Raw genomic sequence first — 13,191 nt, forward strand, 5'->3', positions numbered from 1 at the left:
TTATTGATAGGTTTTCTACTGCCTCTATTTGGAGGGTAGATGTGGTTGGTGCTGGGTCTTCTTCTATGTCTGATAGGGGACAACGGCTGAGCGTGTCTGCATGATTTATGTCCTTTCCAGGTCAGTATATTAATTTGTAGTTGTATGCAGTTAAGAATTCTAACCACCTCGTCATCCAAGGTGACAGTATGTTTGGTGTAGCTTTGTTTCCTGCGATGATGCCCAGGAGTGGCTTGTGATCCATGACTAGGGTGAAGTTCCCCCCATAGGTATACTCAGGGAAATGCTTAATGACAGTGACAGCGGCCAATGCCTCTTTGTCTAGTTGGCTGTAGTTCTGCTGTGGTTTTGACAAAGTTTTTGAGTAGAATGCTATGAGTGCTTCTTTCCCGTCGGGTAGCACGTGGCTGAGGATAGCACCGATGCCAAAAGGTGATGCATCGCAGGTTAGGGTTATTGGGAGTGTTTCACTGTATTGGAATAGTATGCAGTCTGATGTGATCAGGTTTTTCATTCCCTGGAATGCTGTTTTTTCCCGTTTCCTCCAGGACCAGGCTGCTTTCTTGTCAAGCAACCTGTGTAGTGGTTCCGCAATAGTTGCTTTCTGCGACAGGAATATGTTATAAAAGTTAATGAGTCCTAAGAAAGCTTGCAGATCAGTCTTATGGAAGAAAAAATACGGAGGAGACGCCGCTGCCGCTGCTGCCGCTTCGCTCCGGCCCCACTTAAGCTCCGTCTCCGACTCTTGTGACCGCCGCTGCAACTCGCCGAGAGCTCCGGGGACTGGAGAGAGAAGGAAGAAAATCCAGAAGCGCCGGCCGGGAGGATCGCTGGGTGAGAGCGCTCCAACTTTCTCTCCCAATTCGGTCTCCTGTTGTGGGGTCGCTCCGGAGGGTTTCCTTCTGGTTCTAAGTCCCGTGTGAATCCAGAGAAAGGGCGATTCGGTAGCCACGTTCTCCATCCCTTGAAGAAATTGAAGAGCTCCGAGGACGGTAATCCCTTCCTCACGATCTAAAAGCCCTTAAATAAGAGTGGAGGAAGTGCGCCATTTTAACTAGGGCGAGCCCCGCAGACAAAGAAGACTCCTAATACTACCTCATCACCTCAAAACTTACAACTTTTCTACCTCATCACCTATATCAACGATTAGATAATCAATTTCTATAAAATATTTTATTAATGGTTTAATTGATTTATTGTTTTTAATTGATTAGTGTGATTAGAGTGTTTAGTACAAATAGTATGATTACTGACTAGTTTAAAAGACCAAAATTCATGTAATTTAATTGAATAGTAAAATCTTTGATTTAGTGGATTTAAACGAACAGTGTGAGTAATGATTAGTGTAAATAATTGACTAGTGATTAGAGTAATTAATTGATCAGGCTGATTGTTGCTTAGGAATATTATCTGACTTGAGAGATTACTACAATAGATTGTTTGATATTGTTTGATGTAATATTGACTATATAGATTACCTAAATTGTTCATTTAATTAATTCAATCAACGTACTATTTTACCAATATTACCATGCCAAAAGAAAATCCTACCTCAAACCACAACTCAATGAGAAGACAATCCCCACCAATGAACTACAAGACTCCTGCACCAATGAACTTCAAGACTCCTGCACATGCCTTAAATGCTGCAAAAATCTAAAGGATAATAAATACTCCATCAAATGTTCTCTGTGTAAAAAAATACACTCACCATGACTGCTTGGGATTACCTGAGCAAATGATTCGATACCTAGAATCATCCAATGAGTTTCCATATTTCTGCAAATTATGCATATCCAAACTAGATCTGTCTAAAAGAGATGATACCGCCGAAACCATCAAAACATCCCCAAACATTGAAACCATTGAAACATCCTCAACCATGAAACCATTAAAACATCCCTCAACACCATATTAGCATCTCTGGGCGCCGTAAAAGAAAGAATAACCAACCTTGAAAAAAAGACACAACACAAAAACCTGAACATCAAATAGCTACAAACCACATCTCCACCCAACAACCACAATCCAATCCAAAACCCAATCCACAAATAAACACAACCCAGACAAATATTGATATCCCAATCCTCATCAGAGAAGCTGTTGAGCGTGAGCGGAAGCGTCAAACGCCATCTTATTTGGACTAGAAGACAGCATTGTCAATGATGACATCACAACTGTCCGAAACATCATCAGAGATTACCAAGCATCAACCATCTCCGGTGATGAAATACTTGACATTTCCGCATTGACCGAGAGCTCAAAAATAGAGGCGGCTCTGTGGCCCCACGCTTGTGCAGGATCATTTGCAAAAATGAATCAAGCAAGCGTAAACTCATTTACACTATAAACTCACTCGCCAAAACCAACACCAACCACAAAAACCTCCGTTGCCGCCCTGACTTAACCATACAGCAACGTGCCCGCTCCCGTGCACTCCATCGAACTCAAAACCCGTCTAGACAATGGAGAGAAGGACCTGTACATTGACTACCATGCTGACTGTATCAAAAGTAAGACACGCAACCCAATACCCAACTTTTACCCTCAACCACCACCCTACCTCAACCACCTACCACCACCCACCATCACCCAAAACTACCCACCACCCACCATCACCCAAGACTAGCACGCATGCGCCCCCAACTACCTCAATCCCAACTGCTGCCGGACTTAAATGCAAACTACTCAATGCAAGAAGCCTCGTGAATAAAATACCTGAATTTCTCATCCTCTTAAATATGGCTAACTTCGACATTATATTTGTCTGTGAAACATGGCTCAATGCATCTCTCCCGACTCCATTACCACAGTAAGAGACTATCATGTTTACCGATCAGATCGTGAAAATCGTCGAGGAGGTGGTGTTGCTATATTCTATAAAAAATCCTTACATCTAAAAAATATCCAAGTTACCCAGGAGCTTGCCCTTCCTGAAACCATCATCTGTGAACTATCCTTAAATATCACAATTCGATTCTTACTATGTTACAGAACACCTGATTATGACATCAAACATGTAAACAAGCTAAATACACTACTAACATGGGCTACATCCTGCCCATACCCTTTTATCTTTCTTGGAGATTTCAATCTACCTCATATCGACTGGACTCTAAATAATTGTACAACTGAAATCATACACACAACCTTCTACAATGCTATTACAAATCTAGGTCTTGAACAACTAGTAACCAACAACACTAGACTAAACAACTGCCTCGATCTCATCTTCTGCAATAGTTTGAATTTAATTTACGGAATACAAACCAAAGAACCCTTTTCAGTAGTGACCACAATATGATTGACTTTTGCCTCAACATACGTCCACACAAAAATCACCACAATGATGTCATCCCTAATTGTAACTTCAAAAAAGGCAACTATGATCTTATAGATAACGATCTCTCATCCCTCGATTGGCAATCTCTATTCACTGGATGCAATACTGTTGAAGACCATTACAACATTTTTTTACTTGAAGTCAAAAGAGTCATCAAACTATATGTTCCAACAACAACTCCAAAAACAAAACAAAAAAGCAGATTACCCATATCAATAAGGAAACTTCAATCCAAAAAGAGATCACTCTGGCGGAAAAACAAATCTGGTCACGTTGCTAATTTCAAAAACCGATACAAAAATTTATGCCACCAGATAAAGACCGAATGCACCAATTATCACATTAAACAAGAGGAAAACCTTCTAAGCACCAATTCCACCCGTGCTTTTTACAATTTTGTAAACAACAAACTAAAAGACTCAAGGTCCATCCCTCCCTTGATAGGACCTGATGGTAAAGACTGCAGCAACGACACCATTAAAGCCAACATCTTTAACACATTCTTCGGCTCAGTGTTTGTAAACAGTAATGGATCATGCCCAATGTTTCCTAGCCGTACCACAGATAACAACAATGATCTAATACATATCGATTTTACAGTAGACAACGTTGAAAAAGCACTACGCAATCTAAAACCATCTCTATCTATTGGACCGGATGGAATATGTGCCTACTTCTTAAGAAAGCTATCCACTGCCATAGCCAAACCTCTAAGCATAATCTTTGAAAAATCTTTCAGGACCAGCTCCTTGCCTAACCTATGGTTACAAGCCACAGTCATCCCTATCTTCAAAAAGGGAGACCCAAGCCTAGTTGAAAATTACAGACCAATCTCCTTATGCTGTGTCACCTGTAAAGTCATGGAATCAATTATTAACCAATCCATCATCCTCCATTTAGAGACAAACAACCTACTCTCCAATAAACAATTTGGTTTCAGAAAAAAACTATCCTGTAATCTGCAACTCTTACACTGCAAAAACATATGGACTACACAACTCGACCAGGGCAAAGCAATAGCGCAATCTACATAGACTTCTGTAAAGCCTTTGATTCAGTGGTACACGACAAACTACTCCTAAAAATAAAATCTTATGGTATCTCTGGACAACTGAATAACTGGATAGAAGCATTCCTGTCAAACAGACAACAAATGGTCAAAATCGGGAACGCCCTATCAAATCCAGTACCTGTCAATAGTGGTGTTCCCCAAGGCAGTGTTCTAGGACCAACTCTCTTCATAATCTACATAAACGACCTTTGTGATCATATCAAGAGCAATTGCGTTCTCTTCGCTGATGATGTAAAGCTGTTCAATACCACAGACAATACTACTACCCTACAAAAAGACCTAGACTATGTATCTGAATGGTCTAACATATGGCAACTTCAAATCTCAACAAATAAATGCTCTGTCTTACATATTGGTAAAAAAATCAGAAAATAAAATACAAGCTGAATAGTCAAGATCTTGTTGATGACCCAAGCTCTGTAAAGGACCTGGGAATACTCACCTCTAATGATCTAAGTGCTAGAGCCCACTGCAACTACATAGCGAAAAAGGCATTAAGAGTTGTTAACCTAATCCTACGTTGCTTTTTCTCTGGTAATATCTCACTACTAACCAGAGCATACAAAACATTTGCTAGACCAATACTCGAATACAGTTCATCAGTCTGGAATCCTTATTACGTATGTGATATTAGCACAATTGAGAAAGTCCAGAAGTATTTCACAAGAAGAGTTCTCCACTCTTCTACTCGTTGTAGAATACCTTATGCCACCAGACTCGAAATTCTAAAACTAGAAAACCTTGAATTACGCCGTCTTCGGTCCGACTTAAGCATGGTATATAAAATCATACATTGCAATGTCCTACCTGTCAATGAATACTTCAGCTTTAACCATAACAACACAAGAGCACACAACAGATACAAACTCAAAGTAAACCGCACCAAACTTGATTGCAGGAAATACGACTTCAGCAATAGAGTGGTCAATGTCTGGAATACTCTACCCGACTCTGTAGTCTCTTCCCCAAACCCCAAAAACTTTAACCTTAGACTGTCTACTATTGACCTCACCCCTTTCCTAAGAGGTCTGTAGGGGGCGTGCATAAAGCGCACCAACGTGCCTACCGTCCCTGTCCTATTGTTTCTCTTATTCTATTATTTTTCTTATATGTACCCATTTCATATATTCACAACTATGTATACACTTGTACTTATTATCTTGTAAACAATTGACAAATCAAATAAATAAATAAAATAAATCATTCACGGGTCTGGGGGCTTTCTTGATTGCTCTGACCTTTCTCTCTGTGGGGTGGATTCCTTCACTGTCTATTAGATATCCTAAAAATTCAACCTTGCTGGTGGCTAATTGGCACTTCTCCCTTTTCACTTTTAACCCCGCTTCCTTGAATTTACTTAGAACTTCCCTCAGGCGGTCGCGTAATTGTCTTTTGTCCTTGGCCGATACAAGGACATCTTCAAAGTATGGCACCACCCCTTTAATCCCTTGCAGTAAACGTTCCATTAAACTCTGGAATACCCCTGGGGTGACACTGACCCCAAATTGTAATCTGTTGCATTTGAATGCCCCCCTGTGCGTTATGATTGTCTGGGCTTCTGCTGTATCGTGGTCTACTGGTAATTTTTGGTAGGCCTGTGTGAGGTGTAGTTTTATGAAGATTCCCCCCCCCCCTCCCAGGGAATGCAATAAATGCTGTACCACTGGGACAGGTTATGCACTTTGTTGGAGTGCGTGGTTAAGGATTCCCTTGTAGTCTCTGCAGATGCACACAGACCCGTCTGGTTTAACTGGTGTGACAATCAGGGTTTCCCACTTTGCGTGGTCAATTGGTTCTAGGACCCCTTGTGAGATCAGTTTATCGAAGTGTTCATCGATCTTAGGTTTGAGTGCGAAGGAAACCCGTCTCACTTTTAGTCTTATACGGGTTATGGTTGGATTTAGATTAAAGGAAATTGGGGACCCCAAGTACTTGTCCAGCTCTCTGTCGAATACATCTCGGAATTCTTCCATCAGGGTCTCCTCCAAATCTGTCTTGGTGATGCTATTTATTCCTGTGACTTCGATTCCCAATGGTTCAAACTATTCGAGTCCCAGTAGACTGGGTCGGTTAGGGTCTACGATGGTTAGTGGTGGGACTTTGGTGTATTTTTTGAATGTTACTCTGAACTGTCCAGTGCCCACTACAGGAATTTTGTTTCCCTGGTAGTCTTTCAATGTCAGCATTTGTCTTTCAAGCCGCTCCCAGTTCATGTCTGCTATCAGTCTTTTTATGGTGTCCCAGGATACCATTGATAAGTATGAGCCTGAGTCCACTTCCATTTGGCCTTCTATAGTGACCTGGACATGAACCTTCTGGGTGTTTGTCATGTTTGAGTGTCCGATGGTCTCCGTCTGGTGTGTTTCATCTCTTTTGTTGGTGGCCTCTTTTCCTCGCATGTTTCTGGTGGCTTGGTTCCAATGGCTTCCTGTTTGTTTCTCCCTGTCTCGGGTGGGGGGTACGTCTTTGTCTGGGGACGTAGTTCTTCGATGCTCAGCAGGCCCTTGCAATGTGTCCCCGCCTTTACAACGTTGGCATATTGCATCAAGGAAATGGCATTCACGTGGATGGTTCCCCTCGCAGCAGCACAACGGAATTCTTTTCTTTTTCCGTTTTGTTTTTATGTTTTGTTCTGAGCGGAGCTGATTTACCCCCTTGTCTTCCTCTTCGTCTTCAGATTTGGACTCGATGTCCTCATGATGGGTAGTGGTGGTGTTTTTTTTTATGAGTCCAGTGGCGCTTTATTCATTTTCTGCATGGCGACCACCGATTTCTGGGTTGCCTCTGCTGTGGTAGCCTCTTTTATTGCTTCTTTGAGGGTTATATTGGGCTTCGTTAGTAGTCTGCCCTGCAGCGTAAGGTCTCTTGGTCCCAAAACTACTCGATCTCTCATGGCCTCATCCATGTTGAAAAACTTGCATGCTCCAGTGATGTCCCTCAGGGTTGCGACAAAATTGCTGATGCTCTCACCTTCTTTTAGGTCTTGCCAATAGAATTGGTGTAATTTGATGAGGCAGGATATGGTCGGCGTGTTGTGAGCCCTCAGAATCCTCTCTAGGTCTGGCCAGGCCGTCGTCTTCATGTTCGTAGGCGCTGATAACGCTTCTGCCATTTTGAATATGGCAGGACTGCAGTGTGTAAGGAAGACAGCTCTCTTCCTGTGTTTTGAAATATTCATGAGGTTTTAGGAAATTAGAAAAGTCAGGATGGCCAAGCAAGTATATAGTAGGATAAGGAGGAAAATTTTCTGAATTTTCTCTCTGGTATTCTTAAGCTGCTTCTCCTCTTTTCCTCTAGCAGAATTGATCAGTCAATACCATTTAATTGGGGATATTACAACAAAAAGTTGACTACTGTCTTCTTCTGAAATGTTTTTCCTGTCCAGGTCTGAGAGAATCTAGATCTTGAACGTATCTTCTAGGCTGTTAGCTATTCCTTAGTATCATCTGCAAATTTCAGTCCCCTTCTAATCCCTCATCTATGTCATTAATGAAGATATTGAAGAATATTGGGCCTAAGACAGAACCATGTGGCATCCCACTGCTTACTTCCCTCCATGTGGACGTAGACCTATTAAGGACTACTCGTTGAGTATGATTTGTCAGCCAGATATGTATCCACCTTGTAGTGATGCTATCTATCCCAATGTTTTATGCTTCTAGAGAGTTCAATTCTAGACCGTGACCAGATTTCAGCAACCCATGGCTCCGGAGACACATGCTGCTCTTTGGGTCCTGTGCTGCGGCTCCCTGTCCCATCACTGCTTGGCCCCGCCCCTTACCCTCCCTCACACGGCCTGAGAAGGTAAGGGCAGCAGTGGGAGATGGAGAAAGGCCAGGGGCTGATTCTCCAGCACCTCATTCTTGCTGCTTGTTTGTGCTGGATCTGCCTTTCAGCCCTCGTTGGTACTGGGCATGCCTTGCAACTGATGCCAGCCTCACAAACATGAGGGCTAGCGAGGTGAGAATGGGATCCAGGAGGAGGGGAGGATGGAAAGGGGGATGGGCCAGCAGCAGCTTTAAGAAGCTCAGGGGCTGTCCCTGAAAAAGCTCGCACCCCCACCCTGGGGGTCAGGCTCAGAGAAAGCTGGAGCACCCTAACCAGAGATGCTTGCCCATCAACCAGTTTTCCCCCTGTCTATGTCTCTCTCTCTTTATGTGTGTATCTCTTTCATGCTCTCTGTTTCCGTCCCTTCTCTTTCTCGTGGAAAGCCATGGCTAGGAGAAGCCAGCAAGTTCTCTTTGGGCCTCTTGGCTATTCCTTTTATTTCTTCTTTCTGGAAATCCAGGCTGGCTGAGGAACAATTGCCAGCCACAGCAGAGGCTTCCTTTGGGGTTACCCTCCTTCTCCACTCATGACTTGGGGCTCTACCAGGGTGTGCACCAATGGGGAGACCCTCCTTAAGTGAGCACCAAAGCATAACAAAGGTGTGTGCTGGGAGGGTGGCCGCTTGCTTAAAGAGGGTCTTATTGAGATGAAGTTTTTCTCCTAGCCGAAGCCTCTGGCCATTGTTTTGCCATGTTGTCATTCCCACCCATGCCCCTGGTCAGGCAGCTCTTCAGCTGAATGTGGAGGGTGCAAGTTCCAGCCTGAAGTGGCAGGAAGCAAAGGCTGCCTTACATGCAAATGTGGCACAAAGGCAGTACAGGGCCACTTCACTGCTGCACTGGCTTCGGTGACCCTCCTCCTCCCGTGACCCCCTGGCTTGCTGTGGTAGGGCTGGGAGGGTGCGCACATGTGGGGAGACCCTCCTCAAGCAAGCACCAAAGTGCAGCAAAGGCACATGTGGGATGGTGGGCTGCTAAATTAAGGAGGGTCTCCCCGCCCATGCGCACCCTCCCGGCCCCGTCACAGTCATTCAGGAGGTGGCAAGAGGAGGAGGGTTGCCTGAAGTTTATTTTTTTCTTAGTCCAAATGGGTCCAATTGACTCTTTGAGTGTTTAAGGTTGCAGACCCCTGACTGTGACAGATGTTTCTCTATCAGGACACAAGGAGAAAATATCTGCTGTGAACTCCATGTAGTTCACATACTTTTGGAAATGCAGATATATACAGCCACATCATGGTAGGGGACTCTTATTCAAACTAATCAATCAAAAATGTACATGTTTTCAGGCATATAGATGGCTCAGAGTCTATATTTCTACAGCCAGAACAGAGTTTCTGAACTTCTGTTGTATTTTGATGCTCTTGGATTTCTGTACCAACTGAAATATGAATCACTCAGACTACTCTTTTCCTTTTGGTTTACTAGAATATTTCCTGTTTACACTTTTCAAAATTTTCTTCAGGGACCATAATTGCTAAGTACTGTGACTCATTAAATCTTATAGCTTCATGGGGTAGAGTAGTTCAATGTTTAAAGCTCTCAAAATCAGGAAGTTTCCCCATACATTATGATAGACTTTATAATGCTTTAATTATTACACCTCAGGTATGAAAGAATGGAAAGATAAAGAAAATTATACATTTTATTATTACACTAATACACAGCTATTTCATTTTCAAAAGTACTTAAGGCATGTGTCATTGCTGGCAACAATCACTGATTTAAATCCCCTTTTGTACCAGATTGATTTCTATAAATCATTTTATGAGGGTTTTTCGCATGAGTTGTTGCTTGTTATTCAGCTCAGGTCTTATCAAGATGATATAGATTTTGGGTGAGAAAATGAGGACCAATAATCCAGTACTTGAGGCTAAAATGGAGAAGATCTCCACAGCCACCATGTATTTCCCTTTGGTGCTCTGGTAGGCTGGGACAAAAGAGATCCAGACACTGCAAAAGAGAAGCATGCTGAGGGTGATAAATTTTGTTTCATTGAAACTGTCTGGAAGGTTCCTTCCAAGAAAAGCCACTGTAAAGCTGATCATGGCCAGGAGGCCAATGAAACCCAGGACACAATAAAACAAGGTAGCAGAGCCTTCATTGCATTCCAGGACCATTTCTGTTGGCAGCGAGTGCATGTCAAGATTTGGGAAGGGAGCGGAGCTCACCAGCCACACAATACAAAGGGTAGTTTGAACAAGGGAACAGGAAGGAACCATAAAGAGGCCCAACTTGTTCCCTACCCATGACCTCATCTTAGAATCTGGCCTGGTGGCCATGAAAGCTAAGACCACAATGAGGGTTTTGGCCACAACACAGGAAATCGCCAGAGAGAAAATGATTCCAAAAGCAGTTTGTCGAAGGAGACAGGTTGCCCTCTGAGGCTGACCAATGAAAAGCAAAGGGCAGAGAAAGGAAAGCAGGAGGGAGACCAGGAGGGTGTAGCTGAGGCCTTGGTTGTTTGCCTTGACTATGGGTGTATCCTTGTGTTGGACAAAGACTACAAGGACCAGAGCTGTGATGGAAAAAAATAATAGTGCAAGAATGGCCAAGGTGATCCCCAAAGGTTCTTGGAAAGATAGGAAGCTGATCTCTTTTTGGAATGCAGCGATCCTGGGCTTTGCTGGGATACTGGTCCTCTGGACACTGGTAACAAGACTCCATGTCTGAAAAGGAAAAAAGTCTATTTGGCATAAAACAACAATATCTGATAAGGGGGAAAAAAGTCTATTTGGCACAAAAGAATACAAAGAAGTAGACTAAGATAAGAAGATAAGGAGAAACCTGGCCCATAGTATCACCAGAAGTGAACATGATTAAATGGATATCATCATCATCATCATCATCATCATCATCATCATCATCATTATCATCATCCCTTAGCAATGGTGCTTTTAGAGATGTAATTCAGAGCCCAATACTATTTATTTACTTTTCATCCATTAGGTTTGTATCCCACTTTTCCTACAGATGTTCTAGGTCAGGAGTTGCCAACTTTTTGAACCTCAGGGACCACCAAACTCATAATTTTAATCCCTGGGACCACTATCTGGTTCTGTGGGTGTGGCCTAATTTGTGGATCTGGCTTGGTGGTCATGTGACTGGCTGGGCATGGCTTGTATGTAAATATTCTAAATATTTATATAAATATTGCATTTTTTATAAAAAATAGAGCAACTTTTACCCAAAATCAGACAAAGCAGGCAGGCAGATTGAGTTGCTCACAGAATCACAGATTCATTCAGAAATCTATCACCTGACAGCTCAGTCTGTCACATAAAATTTGCTTGCAAGCAAACTCATAAAATTTGTTAGCAAGCAAACTTACAAAATTAATTCACAACACACCATGTATGCAAATATTGAATTTTTTTAATAAAAAGAGCAACTTTTACCAAAAATCAGGCAAAGTACGCAGGCAGATTAAGTTGCTCACAGAATCATTCAGTGATCTATCTACCTGCCATCGGCTAGCTCAGTCTTTCACATAAAATTTGCTTGCAAGCAAACTCACAAAATTAACTCACAACACACTATGTATGTAAATGTTGAATTTTTTATAAAAAAGAGCAACTTTTACCCAAAATCAGGCAAAGCAGGCAGGCCGATTGAGTTGCTCACAGAATCATTCAGTGATCTATCTATCTGCCATCGGCTCACTCAGTCTCTCAAATATGCTTGCCATGAGTCTGCACTGAATAATAGAACCTTCGGTCCTAAGGGAGGTTTGGCTGTGCTTAAAAGCAGAGGCAAAGATCTAAAGAAAGCAAGAAATCCAACCATGTCCTGCTTCCTGGCTAATCTAAATCTCCTGGCATAGCAGAACACCTGATGGTCGGAAAAAGGAAAAATAGCAATTTAGCAGGCAAGTTTGCTGGGTAAGGAGTGAGTGGGCAGGAAGGGTTCCCACGGGCCATTTGGGTGGCGTAGCCTTGGTTTTCTGCGCAGTCTGGATTAATTGCTTTGGGGGGTGCTCTGGGGGGGAGATTTCTCTACGGCCCATCAAGTTTTCTCACGGCCCACTGTTGGATCGTTGGTGACCACTGTTCTAGGTAACAAATATAGACTTCTGTTGTCTTGATTTCTCTACAAAAACAAGCTGGTGGGATATGTTGAATTGAGAGAATGACAGGAACAAAGTCAACAGTGAACAATCATGATCAATTGTGGAGAAACTTATGTGAGCTCAGGCAAAAAAACTAACACACATTTTATCCTCCTTAGAACTCTTCCTTAAGTACTGTGAGCTCCCTGAGAATGTTCCATGCCAGGTTTCAAAGAAGGCAGACTAAAAACTGTTCTATTTCAATTTTAATGAAAATGGGCGTGATTTGTTCTCTTCTAAAGCATGAACTTTTCTGTAACTCTCACTCTATCCTGCAAAATCTCTGCACAAAGAACATTGCGAGTTTGTATGATTCCTATGAAATCTATGGAAATAAAACATCAATGATCCATAACTGGATCCCTGTGTTGTTTTCCTTTAGAGCACTTCACCATTTGTGTATTTTATAACATCCCACCAGGGGTGAAAATTCCAACATTAATGGAAAATATGAATCCCAATTTTCTGATCTCTGGTCTAGATGAAAAATTTAGCCTAACACTTGGCCCCATGGGAATCCACCAAGGAGAGCAAATGATGAAATGCAAACTCTGTCACTGTAGGTGTGGAGTGACATCACCAACACTTCAAAAAAGTTCAGAACTTGTGTCACCATGGAGCAACACAGACCTATTTCTATTCAGCTTGCTTTTTACTCAAAGAATTGTAACATCACTGCCATCATCAATGAATTAAAACTTGGTAGGCATTGTACCTTACCTGTCCAGTTTGACACTTTTCCTTCTGGGCATGGAAGGCAATCATAACAACAAAATGGCTTCCCTTCCTTCTTGGCCTTGCTGTGACCTTTACGGCAAGGTTCGTTACAAAGAACGAGGCTG

Source organism: Notechis scutatus, chromosome Z (assembly GCF_049901735.1).
Source record: "Notechis scutatus isolate UNSWTSFEM ecotype Mainland chromosome Z, rNotScu1.2, whole genome shotgun sequence".
Classification (NCBI taxonomy): Eukaryota; Metazoa; Chordata; class Lepidosauria; order Squamata; family Elapidae; genus Notechis; species Notechis scutatus.